We start from the raw sequence: 18,675 nt of genomic DNA on the forward strand, positions 1-18,675 counted from the left end.
CCATACCCTTCAGTTTTTTTGCTCCTATAAAATCTAGCCTCAGCACTTGCCACTCCCCCCGTGCACAGCTTACTGGTTTCTCATATCTGGGACCTAGTCTGAGTCCCTTATGACCCAGCAGGGGTCCTGGTCCTCTCTGGGAAGTATTGTGGTCCTTACTCTGACTCTATTCCACCCAGCACTGGAGAGTTGAGGGTGTTCTGATGGTCTGCATTAGTTGGCTTTAACTCTTCTAGAAAATGTTGAGTACCTTTGGGAAAAAACAAAATACAGTAATTTGGGTCCTAGGTCAGAAAAACAAATTTATGTTTGGCTTTGGTCTGGGTTGGTTTTGGCCTTTGGCCACTGGTCAGGAGAGCGAGAGGGCAGGGAAGATTGTCTTGGCCCCAAAGCAGGAGAAGTGGGTCAAAGCCCAGCTCTAGCCAGAATCACATAAGGAACTGGGCCAGGCCTTCCCCTCGACTATTTATGTTAACACACATTTACTGAGCACCTGCCATGTACTAAGTATGGTGTGGGACTCACATAGACTCTGCCCCAGCCCTCAGGGGGTTCAGAGTCTAGTGGGGAGACAGATAAGTGAGTAGGGCTTTCAGCGTAGAGTGATCGGGGAGTGAGCAGAGGGGCTGTCTGAGTGCAGTGGAGGCCCCAGATTCAGCTTAGGGTGAGAGGTGACATCAGAAAAATGTTATGGAAGCAGGACCAGCTACATAACCTGTATGGCCCCATGCAAAATGAAAATGCAAGGCCCCTTGCTCAGATTTTGAGATGGCGATGGCAGAGCATTAAACCAAGCACTGGGCCCTTCTCAGCACAGGGCCTGTGTGACCGCACACATCCTACACCGACAGTGCAGGCCTTGCTTAGAGGAGGAGACACCTGGGCTGTGTCTGAAGCATGAGTGTGAGTGTGGGGGAGGGGAAGGGGGTGCATCGCAGGCAAGGGTGCTATGCAGGCCATGAAACAGCCCTGTGTGTACGAGGACCTGGCAGCTCTGTGGAATTCCCAGAGCCTTGTTTCCTCAGATCTGGGTCTTAATACCTATCCAGGAGCTGATGCAACCCAGACAAGGTTTTCCCAGGCCTCAGGGATTATATGAGGCTGCCAGCATCCTTTCTTGTCAGAGGATAGGGCTGGGAGTGGGGGCACACCATCATTTTAATCTGACATTATTGGGAGATGTTTTTTTGTTTGTTTTTTGGCTATGCTGTATGGCTTGCAGGATCCTAGTTCCCCGACCAGGGATTGAACCCGGGCCCTCTTGGCAGTGAGAGTGCAGAGTCCTAACCACTGGACCACCAGGGAATCCTCCTCATCCTTTCTTAAGAAATAGAAGTTACTTTTTGTAATGTATTTGGCAAATAAATAAACATACAAAAGTGAAGTGAGAAGCCTACATTGGTTTCCCTAAAAAAACTAAAAGTGGCTGCTCTGTGAACTCCCCAAATCTAGGCTCCATGGGGCTTGCCCTCTTGATGTCATATGTCCCTGGAGAAGCCATAAGTGACACACAGCCAGCCTTGCTGAGCGCCCAGCTGGACGAGGGGCAGACAAGTTCCAGGAGTTGGGATTCAGGAAGGACCGGCTGGAAGGCTCCTGCCCCGCCAGTTCTCTACTCTCTGCAGGGTAAGGCACCAGCTCAGGCCAGGAGCTGCTGAGAGGGCAGCCTTGAAAGCCAGCAGGGAGATAACAGAAGACGGAGAAACCAAAGCCTCCCCTGATAACCCACCAGGAAGCCAACACAGAACAAAACAGAGAGATAAGGGGCAGACTGCCTTTCTCAAGGCCAAACAGTTTTAAAAGACACTCCTTGGGGTGGACATTGGGTTTAAAGACTGGGCTGATAAAGAGATCCTTTGGTGGGGAGCTAAAGAGATAAATGAGTCTCCACCAGCTGGTTTGGTGACCTCCAACAGGACTGGGCTCCTGGATGGACGGCAGCTGGATGCCTCCAGTGCTCTGAGTTCCGGCCTCATCTCCCATGGTCAAGGCTGGGTTCTCCTATTTCAGGCTCCTCGGGCCTCCCATTTTAGTCTAAAGTGGGTACAGATTTGTTTGGTTTTTAAACAAAGGTAGGTAGACTGTATGTCTAAGAAATGCTCAATCAAGTGTCTTTGAGCCAAGGAGGGCCTTGGGGGCCATGTGGTATGACAAAGGCCACCATGCGACCTTGGCTGCTGCTGGTGTGCCTGTGCCCTGTGACTGACTTTCTGTGAGCCTCTGTGTTCTTGTGGGCAACGAAGACGATGAGCCCAGTGGGGCAGGGCTTGGGGAGGAACAAGAGACAGTAGATATAAAGTACTCAGCCAGTACTGCCCCTGCCTGGGCTCTGGGCTTTAGAAGGCCTCACTCTGGTCCTGCCCTCCCTGCTCCACTGGGACCAAGAGTAGAACCCACACTCCATTCTAGACTACACTCTGGGTCCCCTGCCTACAAGGCCCCCAGCCCACTTTCCAGACCTGAGCTGGTTTCTGCCCACCTTATGTTCCCAAGGGCTGGCCAATGGTGCTGTTGTGCAAGAGGACATAGGGAGAGTTTGAACAGACGTTCTGGGGTGCCAACACACATGAGTCCTAGGCTACTCATGGTGCAGGATGGAGCCTGTGATAGAATATGTTCCAGTCACTCCTGTATTTCCAACCACCCCAACACTTAGTGGTGTGAAACAGGAACAATCATTTTATTGTTATCTCTTACGGTTCTGGAGTTTGACCGGACTCAGATGGACTGTTCTGTTTTCGGGTCTCTTATGTGGTGGCAGTCAGATGCTGGCTGTGGGCACTGCGCCTCCACCTATGCTGGTGTGCGCCGGGACTTCCTTGCGGCATAGCAGCTGGGGTCTAAGAGCAAGAGTCCTGAAAACGATCAGGCAGAAGCTGAAACTTTATATCTCAGAAGCTATAACTTTCAGTTATAGAAATCATATAGCATCGTTTCTGCTGCAGTCATAAGGCTGCCCAAATGAGAGGGCAGGGCACACAGGCTCCACGTCTTAATGGGACTTGTGTCAAAGTACATTGTAAGAAGGTACTTGGATATATTGTGGTGGCCACCTCTGAAATATGCAACATGCCACCAAAGAGAAGGGAAGCCAGCCACGGGTAGGAGCCTCTGTATGTTCTCTTGCCGCAGGCCTGCAAATGATACAGGCGGTGGCAGTCTTTTGTCACTCAGGTTCCTCTGATCTAGGTGTCCACACCTGTGGGAAGCCATTCTGTTTAAACCAGAAGGTGTCCAGCCAGGACTCCATAGCCAGTCTCCCTGACCTTGTGAGTCCAACAGCAGCAGCTAGGGTACAGGCCTCAGAGGGGAGGAATGATTGAATTAGTCCCAAGAGTTCTTTCTGGCACAAGACTCACCAGGAAACCCCACCCTTTCCCCTCCAGGAGCAGAGGGAGGGAGAATCTGCCACCTGGCCATGAGGTCTCCTATCCCGATGGAGAGCCCAAAGCCCTAAGTTCTAGGCCTCAGTCACTGTGTGATCTTGGACAACTGACTTGTCTTCCAGCCTCACTCTCTCCTCCCCTGTGAATCGGGATGGCGGGCTGGGCTGGCCCTAAAGCCTCTGCCCACTCCTCCACACCCAGCAACAGTGACTACCTGCTCACACAAGTCCCAGCTCTCCCGTTACCTCCTTAGGAGAACACATCACCCCTTCCAGAATATACCCATCCCTGGCTCTATGGGGGCAAACCTGTTCTGATTTTGATCACAGCTATTTTCCAGATCAGTGCCCAACAACAGGAGATGTTTGCTACATCTGACTTCACACAGCCTCTCCTAGGGACTGGCCCATGGCTGGGGCTGCCTCATCCAAATCTCTCCCTCTGTGGTCTTCTTCTCAGAGAGGAACCCTGGCCTGGAGGTGCAGATTTGCACCATTCAATCGGGTGGTTCAGCAGCAAGCATTTTCAGTTTCTAGGACATGGGAATGGCAGCCCAGCAGGAGGGAAAGGCATCTTCAGTTTAATATGGTGGGAGCTGTACTCTCAGCAGGGAAAAGGGTCAAGGTCAGGTTAATGAGGAAAATCAGGGCCTCATGCAAGCTAGAGGGTGCATCCTCCACTCTGTGATCTTCGGGAGGAAGAAGTCCAGCAGGGAGGAGAGTTTGCTCTCAGGTCCTTAAAGGGAGAAAATGCAAGCAGCTGGGGTTGGTGGAGAGCAATGGGCTGGGAGGGAGGACCCATCACCACCCCCAACCTCAGAGCGGAGCCCGCCTGCCAGGGAAATCATACACACCCAGGGGGCCATCTGGGAGGTAGCGCTGGGTTTCAGTGCTCTGTGGGGAGCGGTGGTCAGTCTTATGGGGGGAGAGTTTGCAGAGACACCAGTCCTGGAAGGTTAGAGAGAGGACTGAGGGGACTGTGGGGAGAAGAGGTGGCTTAAGAAAGGAGGTTGTGGGCTTCCCTGGTGGTGCAGTGGATAAGAATCTGCCTGCCAATGCAGGGGATGCAGGTTCGATCCCTGGTCCGGGAAGATCCCACATGCCACGGAGTAACTAAGCCTGTGTGCCACAACTACTGAGCCTGCGCTCTAGAGCCCACGAGCCACAACTACTGAGCCTGTGTGCCACAACTACTGAAGCCCGCACGCCTAGAGCCTGTGCTCCACAACAAGAGAAGCTCACCGCAATAAGCCCGCGCACCGCAATGAAGAGTGGCCCCCGCTCGCCACAACTAGAGAAAGCCTGCGCATAGCAATGAAGACCCAACACAGCCAAAAATAAATAAATAAATAAAAGGGAAAAAAGGAGGTTGTGACCAAGCTGAAATGGAGAGCCCCCCACCCCTTTACAGGAAGAGACCTGCCCTTACCCCTAGTATCTATCCCAGCCCACGGTTTGCCTCTGTCCCCTGGGTCTGGGCAGTTTCGGGACTGAAAGTATTCATTTCAGTAAGCTGTTTAAGCTTCCCATGGAGGCGACAAGGACTAACAAAGACAGAGGTGACATTGTGTATAAAAAGGGGTTTACCTTGCATGGGGTGCTGAAGAGTAATGGCTTGCTTAAGGTTGCCAGATCAAGCAAATAAAAATACAGGGCTCCTGTTACCAAAGGCAAGTTGGTGTGCTTGACACACAATGAGGCCAAACAAACCAAAAAGTTGGAAGAGCCAAGAAAGGTTTGTTGCAGGTCCAAGCAAGGGGGACAGGTGGCTTGTGCTCAGAACCCCACGAAGTCCCTGATGGTTTTCAGGGAGAAGTATTTATAGGCAAAATTGGGGGGTGGGACTGCAGGGTGTGGCGTTCTTCCGATTGGTTGCTGGTGAGGTAACAGGGTGGTTTTCCAGGAATCTTGTGCTCAGCCTGAAGTTACCATCGTCCACCTGGGTGGGGGCCTTAGTCCCTGTAGAAGAACTCAAAGATTTTGTTATGTATATTCCTTGAGGAGGAACCAGGATCCTGCTTTAATAGCTGCACTATAGTTTCTTGATTGTTCCTCCTTTGTTTCTGCATTCCCTTACTTCCCTGATTAGCAACTGTTTAAATCTGTTCCCTGGAACTAAGGGAAATCTAGGAGGCTGAAGCCTTTATCCTGCAAATAAGGAACAAGGAGTGAGGGTGGGGGGCAGATCGCAGAAAGGCTTTTGTGCCCAGGAGGGCCCCACTGGGTCCTGCTTGGCTGCAATAATACTAAGACATTATTTACCCTTTTCATTATGTTATCATTTGACTGATCACTCAAAAGAATGGTGGGTAAATCTGTTAATACCTTAGCACAAATTAAGGCAGTGGCACATGAAGGGATCAGGATATGCCACCCCAAAGTATACCATTTTGGCATAAGGATTATTGTGACCTGAAGGCAATTGAGAATCAACAGATGCAGGAAGAGTTCTTTATCCTCGCTTCATCTACCTAAAAGTAGGGCATCGATTTCCCTTTGCGGAGGTGTTTCCCTCAGTACCAGGAAGGGAGGAGAGACTCATCACTGGAGATGAAGAGTGAACACAAAGATGAGTCTATGTAGACAGACCTTACTAGAATAGCCCTTATCTTCCATCAGTTCCTTCATATATTTCCTAGCCACTTTCCCATGGTTTACTATTCCTCAAAGCCCAAACCCCCTTTCCTTTGTTAGAATGATATATAAGACCCCAACCCTAATAACTTCTTTGAGGTTCAGTTCTTTTCTGTAAACTCCCATACATGTAAATATTAATAAAAATTGTATGCTTTTCTCCTGTAAATCTGTCTTTTGTTTGTTTATATATTCTGGCCCCCATATTCTGAACCTAAGAGGGTAGAGGAAAAGTTTTTCCTCCCCACCACACCAAACTATACTGGTAGTCATTGTAGGCTTCATTGCTGTGTATTTGCAATATGAATGCCCTTGATGGAGCAGTAAAAAATATTAATTTTATTAAATCTCAATCTGTGAGTAGTGCATGTCTGTCTTTTTAATATTCTGTGTGAGAAAGGGGAAAGTATGCATGAAGCACTTCAACATCCAAAGTATGTTGGTTGTCTCAAGGAAACGCACTTGTGTGATTCTTTGAGTTGCCAGCCAAACTAGCTGTTTTCGTGGAGTACCATTTTTATTTGAAAAAAAGAGTGACAAACACTGATGATTCAGACTCTGATAATTTGACAGACATTTTCTTGAAAACGAATGTAGTGAACCTGTCACTTCATGGAAAATGATGGACACTATTTGTTGCTTACAGTAAAATTTGAACTTTCAAGCAAAAGTTAGAATTTTGGAAAACTTGTATTCACTGTGAGCTTCACAGCTTCCTACTGCGATACTGAAACCAAGCAGGACCCTGTGGGGCTCCTGGGCATGGAAGCCTTTCAAACAGTTGCTAATCAGGGAAGAGAGGGTATGAAGAGACAAGGGAGGAGCAGCCAAGAAACAATAGTGCAGCCTTGGGGCAGGGTCCTGTTTCTGCTTCAAGGGTTATACATAACAACGTCTTTGAGTGCTTTTTTTATTATTATTATTTAAAGCTAAATTTAATTCTTGTACAACCAACTTTGTATTTTTGGATTATTTTCTTTCAATTTTTTTTTTGAATTTTATTTATTTTTTTTATACAGCAGGTTCTTATTAGTTATCCATTTTATATATATTAGTGTATATATGTCAATCCCAATCTCCCAATTCATCACACCACCACCCCACCTCTTTGAACTCTTTACAGAACTAAAACCCCGAACAAATGGAAGATGTTAGCATTTTTCATTCTGGAGAAGATCATAGTTTAATAACCTTGAGAACTTCATCAAGAGACCACTTGAGGTCAGATTAAAGGAACCAGAGAAGCTCATTAGGAGACCAACTGAGGCCAGATTAAATGAGTGCAGACCCTGCACACACTCTAATCCTTATCAGCAACCTGCCCTTGAACAATTGCTATAAAACTCCTCACCAAATCCTCCTAGGCTGGGACACAGTTTTGAGGGACACAAGCCTGCTGTGTTCCCCTTTGCCTGGCAAAGCAATGAAGTTATCCTTTTCTACATCACCCAAAACTCTGTCTCCAAGATTCGATTCAGCACGGAGGCCGAGTTTTTGGCATCAAAACTGGGATATAATAAGAAATATGTATTTGGTTTTCCTCCATTTATTTGCACAGAGCTCCAATAATCCTTGGAAGTTCCAGAGTCATAGGGGTGAGAGAAGGTCTTTTGTTATTCATCATAAACCCCTTTCAACCACACCTGAGTTTATGCTAATAAGATGATTTCTGAAGGATGTTGGGCTGGTTGCCAGAGGAACTAATCGTAAGATTGAGGGGATTGTGAAACCATGCAACTCAGATTGGGACTTGAACCCATGCGCTTGGACTTGAAGCAAGCCAAAACCCAGACTGGGACTTGAACTCATGTTCTTTTTCTTTTTTTTTGGCTGCACCACACAGGATGTGGGATCTTAGCTCCCCGACCATGGATTGAACCTGCACCTCCTGCATTGGAAGCATGGATTCTCAACCACTGGACCACCAGGGAAGTCTCAAACCCACGTTCTTTTAACTGAGATCACACACCTAGTCTCAGGACTTAATGAAGCTCAGGTTCTTGATGTCACACCACAGAAAGAATTCAGTGAGAGGCAAAGTGATAGGTAAGAAGTGGATTTAGAGAGAAACACACTTCACAGACAGAGTGTGGGCCATCTCAGAAGGTGAGAGCAGCGCTGGGGTATGGGGTTGTCAGTTTTTATAGGGTGGGTAATTTCATAGGCTAATGAGTGGGAGGAGTATTCCAGTTATTTTGGGGAAAGGATGGGGATTTCCAGAAATTGGGCCACCACCCACTTTTTGATCTTTCGTGGTCAGGGAGGCTAGAGAGGAGTGGGGCTCCTAGCAATACTCCTGAGGCTGGCCTGGCCCCACTCCTTGCTCTGATTGAATCTGCAGGGCTGGGCACTTCTGCTCCTTCCCACCAGGAGCCTGGAGGACGAGGGGGAAGATGGGAGGGCTGAGGCCACTTGGTGCCCACTGCCTTTGATCAGCCTGTGGTCCCTTCCCCCTCCCAGGGCACTCCTCTCAGGGATTGGGGTGACCAGAGACTTGCTGCCCCAAGTTACCGTTAGCCTCTAGGGCCAAGATGACTCTACTAAGTAGAGCTCACCCCACTCTCTCCAAGGAAGCTCTTGGCTCCAAGAAACAGAGACCTCACCTGTGTTTGCTTCCCTTCCTCAGGCTGTTTTGCCCTGATCCCTGGTGGCCCCTGAGGCTGCCGCTCTGAATTGAATGTCCTGACCTAGAATGCCTTGGCTGCTACAATGACTTAAGAACCATATGTGAGTCCTGGCTCTCACCTTGAGCAAGTTACTCTACCTCCCTGGGCCTCAGTTTTTCCAGCTGTATAATAGGGAGGGTAGTATCAACTCTTGGCTGGCCTCAGAACTGTCACAGTGCTGGTGGGTGTGTCACTTAGCTTATGCTATTGTATTACAATGAGCACATAACGAGGCTCAAGTTCCACTGGAAGTCAAATCTTCCACCATCTTGGATCTAGTTAGTTCTAACCAGTTTTTGTCATGTCCTGTGGCTATGTCATTCTTTTAAAGGTTGTGCCCTGTCCCCTTCCCTCCTGTTTCAGTTGGATCTTTTGGTCCATCCCTTACCTCTGGGGAGGAGAGCAGGACTTGAGGCTGACTTAATCATCAATGGTCAGTGATTTAATCAATCTTGCCTCTGTAATGAAGCCTTCATAAATATCCTTAACCAAAGGGATTTGGAGAGCTTCTGGGTTGGTAAAAATATCCATGTGCTGGGAGTTGGTGCACCCCAACTCCATGTGGATGGAACTCCTGCACTCAGGACCCTTCCAGATCTTGCCTTATGTACCTCTTTATCTGGTTTTTCATCTCTATCCTTTATTTTATCCTTTATAACAAACTGGTAAATTTAAGTGTTTCCTTGAGTTCTGTGAGCCATTATAGCAAATTATCTAAAAGGGGGTTGTGGGAACCCCAGACTTAATAACTGATTAGTTGTCAGTACAAGTGACAACTTGGGACTTGTGGCTGGCATCTGAAGTGGTGGCGGTCTGTGGGACTGAGCCCTTAACCTGGGGGTCTGCTGTAACTCCAAGTAGTTAGTGTCAGTTGGTGTCTAGAAAACTGGTTGATGTAGAAAAAAAAAATCCATACATTGTGTATCATAAGTGTTGTGAAAAACAGCAGTTTTTTCTTTTACTGGTACTTAAAGACTTTCCTGATGAGATTAGTAGTGATAGTAACAAATGTGATTTTTCAATATTGTATAATTAAACGTGTTAAGATTTGGAAGATCTGTATAACTCAATCAGTATTTTCCAAATGACAAATGTATGATGTTACAAAGTCATGCACATATAAAAGATTCATTCAAAGTGCAAGACAGGACAATAGATTTTAAGGTAACAGAGTATGAAAAATGTTCTTGCCGTGGTTTCAGATTTACATTGCAACTAACCTTTAAGAAAATGCCACTTGGGCCTCCCTGGTGGCGCAAGTGGTTGAGAGTCCGCCTGCCGATGCAGGGGATACGGGTTCGTGCCCCGGTCTGGGAGGATCCCATATGCCGCGGAGCGGCTGGGCCCGTGAGCCATGGCCGCTGAGCCTGTGCGTCCGGAGCCTGCGCATCCGGAGCCTGTGCTCCGCAACGGGGGAGGCCACAACAGTGAGAGGCCCGCATACCGCAAAAAAAAAAAAAAAAAAAGAAAATGCCACTTGTCGAATTTTGATGTGCTATCAGAAAAGAACATCCACAAAAGGCTATTAGAAGGTTCCTCCTTTTTCTAGCTATATATCTTTGTGACAGAGTTTTCTCACTTACTTCGACCAAAAAAATGCATTGCAATAGAGTGAATGCAGAAGCAGATATGAGAACCAAGCTGTTTTCTATTAAGCCAGGGATTAAAGAGGCTCTCAAAAAATGCAAAACAAAGCCATTCTTCTCATTAAATTTTTTTGTTTTGGAAAAAATAGTTTATTTTCATAAAAATATGTTCTTTACATTAATATATAATTGGTTTATTATAGTTATTTTTAAATGAATTAATATATGAATATTTAAAATTTTTCTTAGTCTTAATTTCTAATAGCCCTCATTAATAAAAGTGCTTTTGGGTCCTCAATAATTTTGAGTATAAAAGGGTCCAAAATTAAAAAGTCTGAGAACCGCTGCAAAACAGAGTGAATGTCTTCATCTCACTCCTGAATCTCAGCCTACTGTTTGCTTCTCTCCAAAGACCACTGCTGTGGACAATGTCTTGCCTATCCTTCCCTACATTCTCTGTCTTTATACCCAAAAGGTACTCACTATTCTGCACCTGGATTTTCTCAGTAGCAAAATAATGGACCACAGGAACTAGTCTATATCAGTATATATATATTTGCTATGTTCTTTTTAATGGCTGCATTATATGCCTATTATAAGAATGTAATGTAATCAATTAAACCGTTCCTCTGTTGCTGAACATTTGGGATTGTTTCTAATTTTTATTTTATTTTATTTTTTAAATAATTAAAACAATGATGCAATGAACATCCTTAGAAAAGTTTTAAACAGGGAAGTGATACAATCAGATTCACCTGTTTAAAAAATCATGCAAACTGCTGAAATCTGAAGTAGACTGGTGGATTGTATCCATGTCAATTTCCAGGGTGTAGCTATTATTACTATTACAAGAGGTCATCATTGGTGAAAGCTGGGGGATGGGAACCAAATGAAGGGAATCTCTCTATTATTTCTTATAACTGCACGTGACTACAATTATTACAAAATAAAAAGTTTAATTAAAAAAGAACCCTGACACCCATTAGGATGGATGCTATCAAAAACAAACAAACAACAAAACAAAACAGAAAATAACTAGTGTTGGTGAGGATGCAAAGAAATTGGAACTTTTGTGTACTGCTTGTAGGAATGTAAAATGGTACAGCCATGGTGGGAAACAGTATAGAAGTTACTCAAAAAATTAAAAATAGAATTACCATATTCTCCTTCTGGGTATGTACCAAAAAGAATTTAAAGCAGGGTCTCAAAGAGATATTTGTATATCCATGTTCATAGCAGCATTATTTAAAATAGCTAAAACATGGAAGCAATTCAAGTGTCCATCAACAGGTGAATGGATAAGCAAAATGTGGTATATATATCCAAAGGAATGTTACTCAGCCTTAAAAAAGAAGGAAATTCTGACATATCCTACAACTTGGATGAACTATGCTAAGTGAAATAGGCCAGTCACAAAAAGACAAATACTCTGTGATTCCACTTATATGAGGTTTCTAGAGTAGTCAAATTAATAGAAACAAAAAATTGTGGTTGCCAGAGACTGGGTGGGGGGTAGGAAATGGGGAGTTGTTGTTTAATGGGTATAGAGTTTTGGTTTTGCAAGTTGAAAAAATTTTGGAGACTGGTAGCACAAGAATGTAAATATACTTAACACTACTGAGCTGTATACTTGGAAATGGTTAAGTTGGTCAGTTTTATGTTATGTGTTTTTTACCACAATTAGGAAAAAAAAACTGGAGGAGGACTACTGAAAAAACATCACTCTGGCTGCAGCAAGGTTTGGAACGACCAGACAAGAGGCAGGCAGGGCTCCTAGCAGAATGTTCCTATTGTCTAATGCTAGGGCTTGAACCAAGCAAGTGGCATGGAGCTGAAGCAGCTGTGATAATTGAATTATTGGTCCAAATCTTTGCTCCCTGTAAAAGAATTCTCCATCCATACCCTTGTCATAGTGGACAGAGAATACTTTCCCACCTTTTGACTTTGTGTTTGGCTATGTGACTTGCTTTGGCCATTAGGAAGTTTGTGAATCTGACAAGAGAAGCTTTGAAATATGCTTGCTCACAGGACATGCCCTCTTGTGCTGCAGTAACCTATCATGATAAAAACATTCCCTGGACAGCCGCTGCTCCATCAGTCTGGGTCCTGGAATGAGTGTCCAGGAACAGACCATATGCCCTGGGTAGCCACTGGTCCAAGGAGAATGAGAGACATGTAGAGCACACCTGAACTCAACCTGGTTTGGAGCCTGAAGTTAGATGATTCAAGGTATAGCTGACTCACAGACCCATGAGCATGACAATGTATGGTTATTGTTTTAAGCTTCTGAGTGGTTTTTGTTTTGTTTTGTTTTTGGTATAGCACAAGTAATCATTTTATAATGGCACTTTAGGTACACCTTGAACTTTATACAGTGTTGTATGTCAATTATATCTCAATAAAGCTAGAAAAAAAATAATGGCATTTAGCAGGCTTTTATAAACTCAACCATCATTTTGCTGACAGCAGAGCTTACCATCAAGCAACATTTAACCCCCAAACACAGAAGACATTCCAAAGGCAGTCAGGAGAGTGCTGAGATGGTTCAAGTTCACGTACAGACTGCTAGTGAAAGCACAGAGTAAAGAATCCCAGGAGACCATTTCACAGATGGGAGTATAGAAGACTAAGACCTTAGCTATAGTCCATACCAGGGTGTTGGTATAACTGCTGTAGGAAAATACAATCAATACCTCTTAGCATAATCTTTCTGGAGTGACTTGAGTCTAGGAATTGAAATGAATTATTCTTACTGGTTGGGATTATTTGGTTAAGATGCTATTTGGAATAAACATTATCCTGTGATAATGAATCACTGGTCCTTGCAGGATGGAAGAGGCCCAGAATAGTTAACTTGCCCTCAGGTTAACTTGCCACCAAGGAGGTAATTGGTCTTCTGGAGAAATGGTATTAAATGGGGGACTTGGTGTTCATCTCTGTTGCTGGCAGTTTGGACATTCGTTAGCAACAGTAGTTAAGTCAGCCTTGGTTAGTGGGAACCTACACTGTTTGTTGGGTTCATGCATGGTCTCCATCCCTCTGACTGTAGCTACTTCCTTCATGTGTCCATTGTGACAGCACCAGAGTGACCAATGACTGAAGTTGGCTGATGTCAGATGGCCAAGTCATCTTGGTATCTAGTGCCTTTTCCATGGTGAATAAGTTTCTGAGTTTTGGGAGGTCATTTATTACACAGCCACATTTTAGCTCTTAACAGACTAATAGAGAGGCATTAAAAATTTATTATGGAAAATTTCCGACATATACAAAAGTAGGGGAAATAGTATGATGAACCTCTGGGTATGTGTGTGTCATATGGCCAATCTCGTTTCACCTATACCCTTGCCCACTCCTCCCTCAACTCCTGGATTATCTTGAAGCAAGCTCAAGAGATCATATTATTTCATCTGTAAATATTTCAGTATGTAGCTCCAAAAGATAAGGAATTAAAATAAGACAATACATTATACAAAAAATCATTAATAATTCATTAACAGAAACAGCAATCCAGTCAGCATTTATATTTCTTTGATTATCTTATAATTTTCTTCTCTTTCATTTTCTTTTTTATTTTTATTTTATTTTTAAAATTAATTAATTAACTTAGTTATTTATGGCTGTGTTGGGTCTTCGTTGCTGTGCGCGGGCTTTCTCTAGCTGCGGCGAGCAGGGTTACTCTTTGTTTTGGTGCGCGGGCCTCTCATTGCGGTGGCTTCTCTTGCTGTGGAGCATGGGCTCTAGGTGCATAGGCTTCAATAGTTGTGGCATGCCGGCTTAGTAGTTGCGGCTTGCGGGCTTAGTTGCTCTGCGGCATGTGGGATCTTCCTGGACCAGGGCTCGAACCCGTGTCTCCTGCATTGGAAGGCAGACTCCTAACCACTGTGCCACCAGGGAAGTCCCTTGTAACACTGTTTTGTGAAAGAAATTGGATCATTCATCATTGTAGTTTGCCACAGTCTGGACTTGGCTGATTTCATCCCTGTGGTACCATTTAGTATGTTCTTTTGTCTTCTGTATTTTCTGTAAATTGAGCAAATTCAGATTCAACTTTTTTTTTTTTTTAAAGACTGCTTCTTAGGCGGTGATGTGTGCTTCCATCAGGAGCACCTAATCTCTGGTTGGCTCTCTTTTTGTGACATTTTCAGCCACTGATGTTCATTGCCTGGATTCATGAGGGGCTGTGATATTTTTTTTTTTTTTTTTTTTTTTTTTTTGCGGTATGCGGGCCTCTCACTGTTGTGGCCACTCCCGTTGCAGAGCACAGGCTCCGTGTGCGCAGGCTCAGCGGCCATGGCTCACGGGCCCAGCCGCTCCGCGGCATGTGGGATCTTCCCAGACCAGGGCACGAACCCGTATTCCCTGCATCGGCAGGCGGACTCTCAACCACTGCGCCACCAGGGAAGCCCGGGCTGTGATATTTTAACCACATCACTTATTCTTCTTTTATTAGCAGGCATACTTCTACAAAGTGACACTTCCCCTCATTGATTATTTACTTACCCTGAGGGAGAGATCATATATAAAAGACAGGCTAAATATTTCATGCTTTCCTTTTATTTACCAGTTGCCTAGCAGCCTCCTAAAGGGACAAATGAGTTACTTTTAAAAATGCATATGAATCAGTGGATTTAAACATGTTTCATGGGTGTCAATCAGTCTATTACAGTTATTATTCTTACTGATGCTCAAGTAATCCTTCCTTTGGCTAGTGGAAGTGTATTCAGGTTGGTTCCTGTGTTTTGATTTGTTTTGTTTTAGGCCGTGCCGTGTGGCATGCGGGATCATAGTTCCCGAACCAGGGGTCGAACCTGTTTCCCCTGCATTGGGAGTTCGGAGCCCTAACCACTGGCCCGCCAAGGAAATCCCAGCTCCTATGTTCTTTTGACATAATCCTGGTAGTGTTTCACAGATCCTTATGACATGACAAGATGTGAGTTATCTACTTTTCAGAAGCACTTTTGCAGCGGCAGTGCTTGATGACTGATTGCATGTCAGTGGCAGTGGGAGGGAGACTCACTCCTAGTTTTGTTTGTTTGCTTGTGTTGGCTGCACCACACAGTCTGCGGGATCTTAGTTCCCTGACCAGGGATTGAACCCAGGCCCATGGCAGTGAAAGCACAGAGTCCTAACCACTGGACCGCCAGGGAATTCCCTCACTCCCAGTTTTATGACTTGCAAAGCTATGTGGACAGTGGTGTCCCTCGCTGCTTGAGAAGAAGGAGCAGGTTTGGGGTCAAGGTTGAGGCGGAGACACCTGGGGCAGAGGCATGCTCTGTGGCTCTGCAGCTCTGCTTGCTACCCTTCCATCCCATCCTGTTTTAGTCACACATTTATCAACCCATCCTTGATAAAATGCCAGGTCTGTGGGGGTCATGAGAGAAGTGATTCTTGCCCCTGAGAGCTCTAGGTCCAGATGCAGAGACAAGCTTCTTTCTCCTGAAATAACAAGGGCTGGGGGCGGGAGACCAGAGTGGTCAGAGAAGACTTAGAGGGCACTGTGGGGAGGACAGACATCTCCGGCCATCCCTCAGGGCCTTGGGGACTTGAGCAGTACAGCCCTAGCACACAGGAAGGGCAATGGCCATCACTGCAGACGGCCATGGGGTGGCTGAAGACAGTGGTACTCCAAGGCCCCAGCCAGCTGCAATCTTCCACATGGCCCAGGGCACAAGTCAGCACAGCCATGCAGGGCAGCCACGAGGGGTCACTTTCTTCCCCTGGTGTCTGGGCATGAGAAAGCACTGCTCTTCTCCAAACATGGCTTGGGCTCCAAAGAGGGATGTGTCTTGTTGTTGCGGTGTGCTCAGCTTGGTTATATAACCCTCCCAGCCGCTGACATATACACACACTTGTGCATTCACTTGTGGAACACAAAGCACATGCGTTCAAATTAATAAACTTGCCTCATGTACAGTCACGCACAGCCACCCACTGCCACATACACATACAGAGGAAGTGCAGAAGAGGAGAGCTGGCCCTGTTCAGAGGGTGAAAAGACTGTGTTTGAATCTGGCTCCTTCACTAGGCCCCTGGTGTGTGGACCTCAGATTACTGATCTCTAAAACAAGATGTTGGCCTTAATGTCCCTGTCCCCGAGGTCCTTGCTCATGCTGACAATCAGGTTCTATGGTTTTCAACGTACATATGCATTCCTAGGAACTCTGGGGACCCCCTGACCAAGCCAGAGGATTACCCCAGAGATGCTCTAATTTCCCTAGAATATTTAAGTGTGCTGTCCCCCCATCACAAAGGCACATTTTAGCCAGAAGGAGCCCTACACCTTCTGACTCCCCAAGCCTTCAGGCTGAACCTTGCTTTTTCCCTGAGTACCTCAACCCAAGGAGAGTGAAATGCTCACCGCGTGGGCCCCCAGCTGGGATGGAGGGGCAGCTGGCTCTAGCTCTGTACCTGCTCCCTGGGCCTGGATTCCCCACCCACTTCCTCAGACCTCCAGCAGTGACAGTAACCAGTCTGTAAGTTAGCGGGGGAGGGGGTGGTGGGGGGGCGGGTCACTATTTGCCTATGGAATTGGGATTTGCCAGCCTTCGAAGGCCTATGGGGCCCTGGTAGGTTTCCTGGGTGGATAGGAAAGCTCTGTGTGTGCCTCCTGGCTCCCTCAAGCTCAGTTTGCTCAATCCCAGGCAGCTGCCAAGGGACCCTGAAGCTTAAGGGATCCTCTAGGTTGAATGTGGTTTTTCGGAGAAGTCCTGCGGGGAGAAGGGAAGACTTTTCCACAGAAAGGCAGACTATGTAGTGAAATTGGGGAAGCTCTGAACTAAATCAACAACTTATACACTATGTGCCTTTGGGCAACTTCTAGGCCTCAGTTTACTCATCTATAAAATGGGAACCAAAGTGACTATCCTAGTACCGTCTGAAGGATTCACTGAGAAACTGCCTATAAAGCACTCAGCATGGTGTCTGGCACATAGTAAGTGTTCAAAATCTAGTAGCTGTTGTTATTATTATTGACTGAACTGTCTTTCAAAACAGGGCACAAAGGTAGGTTCTGGGAACTCCAGAAAGGGATGCTTGATTTCCATATTCAACAAACTTTGAAAGGAATATTAAAGTACATTATAAGCATTTTGAAAATAATGACTTTTACTTCTGTATCTGGCAATATGCAGACAAATTGAGTAGTGAAATCCCTCTCTAAAAATGTTGAATATCAAAAATGTGCATGTTAAAGCATAGATGAACTAGTGTAAAGTAAGAGAAACAGGCCGAAGCCAGAATAACAAGAGAGCATGATCCTAGCAGGGTAAGCCTTAACTAGAGCCGGTGCTCCCCTGAGGGACTGGGATGTAGATGGACCTCCTGGGCACCACGTCAGTACTTCTGACCCCCACTCTGATTCTAGCCACTGCAGAGGTGACCATTTTCATGTGGACCTCAACCAGCCTCATGTAGGTGTCACCTCATCTTGGGCACTTGTGATCTACCTCTCGTTCCTGTCTGAGACTATTTGACTCTGCAGGGCAGGATGACCTTGGGAATCTCTTGGACCTTCATACATGTGCAACCCCTAAGTTCAGAGGACTTAATATCTGTAGGGCCACTCTTGATCAGTGGGGGACAGGAGCAAATAACAAATGCTTCTCCATTTAGTCTCCATGTCACAAGGCTCCTCAGAAGATCCTGTGAGAATCAAGAACATATCAGAGGTCCCCTTGATAAGGTAATCTTGTACTGGCTTTTGTTTCTTTGTTTCACTTTTCCCAACCCTCACTCCTGTTCCCTGGGGTCAAATTAACTGCCTGCAAGTTTTGTCTGAAGCTCTGCCTTAGGAGAAACAAAACAGAGCAGGAAAGAGAAAGAAAATGTCTTAAGTCTGGGCCTGGGAAGGAGGTTATCAAAGACCCCTCCCCTCCCCCCAATTTGGGACTTCTCAAAAGTCAATGCTCTAGGGGAGAAACAGGGGGAAAAATACCAACTCACACACAGAAGACTTTCCCATATTTGCTTAGCTCTGGGTGGAGCAGGAACACAGGGGATAAAAAAAGCCCACTAGTTTTCCTGATATAAAACAACATCCATGGGCTTCCCTGGTGGCGCAGTGGTTGAGAGTCCGCCTGCCGATGCAGGGGCTGCGGGTTCGTGCCCCGGTCCAGGAAGATCCCACATGCCGCGGAGCGGCTGGGCCCGTGAGCCATGACCACTGAGCCTGCGCGTCCAGAGCCTGTGCTCCGCAACGGGAGAGGCCACAACAGTGAGAGGCCCGCATACCGCAAAAAAAAAAAAAAAAAAAAAAATTCATGTGGAGGGAAGCCCTAAATCATACTCTTTGTGAGAGTGGAAAAACTCCAAGCAAAAATATATTTAAAAGTTGTTCTGGGGCTTCCCTGATGGCGCAGTGGTTAAGAATCCACCTGCCAATGCAGGGGACATGGGTCCGAGCCGT

General features: G+C 46.0%; 1 protein-coding gene across 5 annotated transcripts in view; it reads right to left on the reverse strand.

Moving 5' to 3' along the window:
• Nucleotides 1–2,745: 2,745 nt before the first annotated feature.
• The window catches only part of PPCDC (phosphopantothenoylcysteine decarboxylase), a 108,214-nt gene continuing 92,284 nt past the window's right edge, over nt 2,746–18,675 (reverse strand). For 2 of the 5 annotated variants that reach the window (XR_009531789.1, XR_009531781.1), the window contains one exon: nt 13,821–14,291. The gene's annotated coding sequence lies outside the window, so the exon portion shown is untranslated. Of the gene's footprint in view, nt 2,856–13,820; nt 14,292–18,675 lie in introns of those variants that run through there. The other 3 variants (XR_009531784.1, XR_009531788.1, XR_009531783.1) reach the window with 3 other exon arrangements.

Source organism: Mesoplodon densirostris, chromosome 4 (assembly GCF_025265405.1).
Source record: "Mesoplodon densirostris isolate mMesDen1 chromosome 4, mMesDen1 primary haplotype, whole genome shotgun sequence".
NCBI lineage: Eukaryota > Metazoa > Chordata > Mammalia > Artiodactyla > Ziphiidae > Mesoplodon > Mesoplodon densirostris.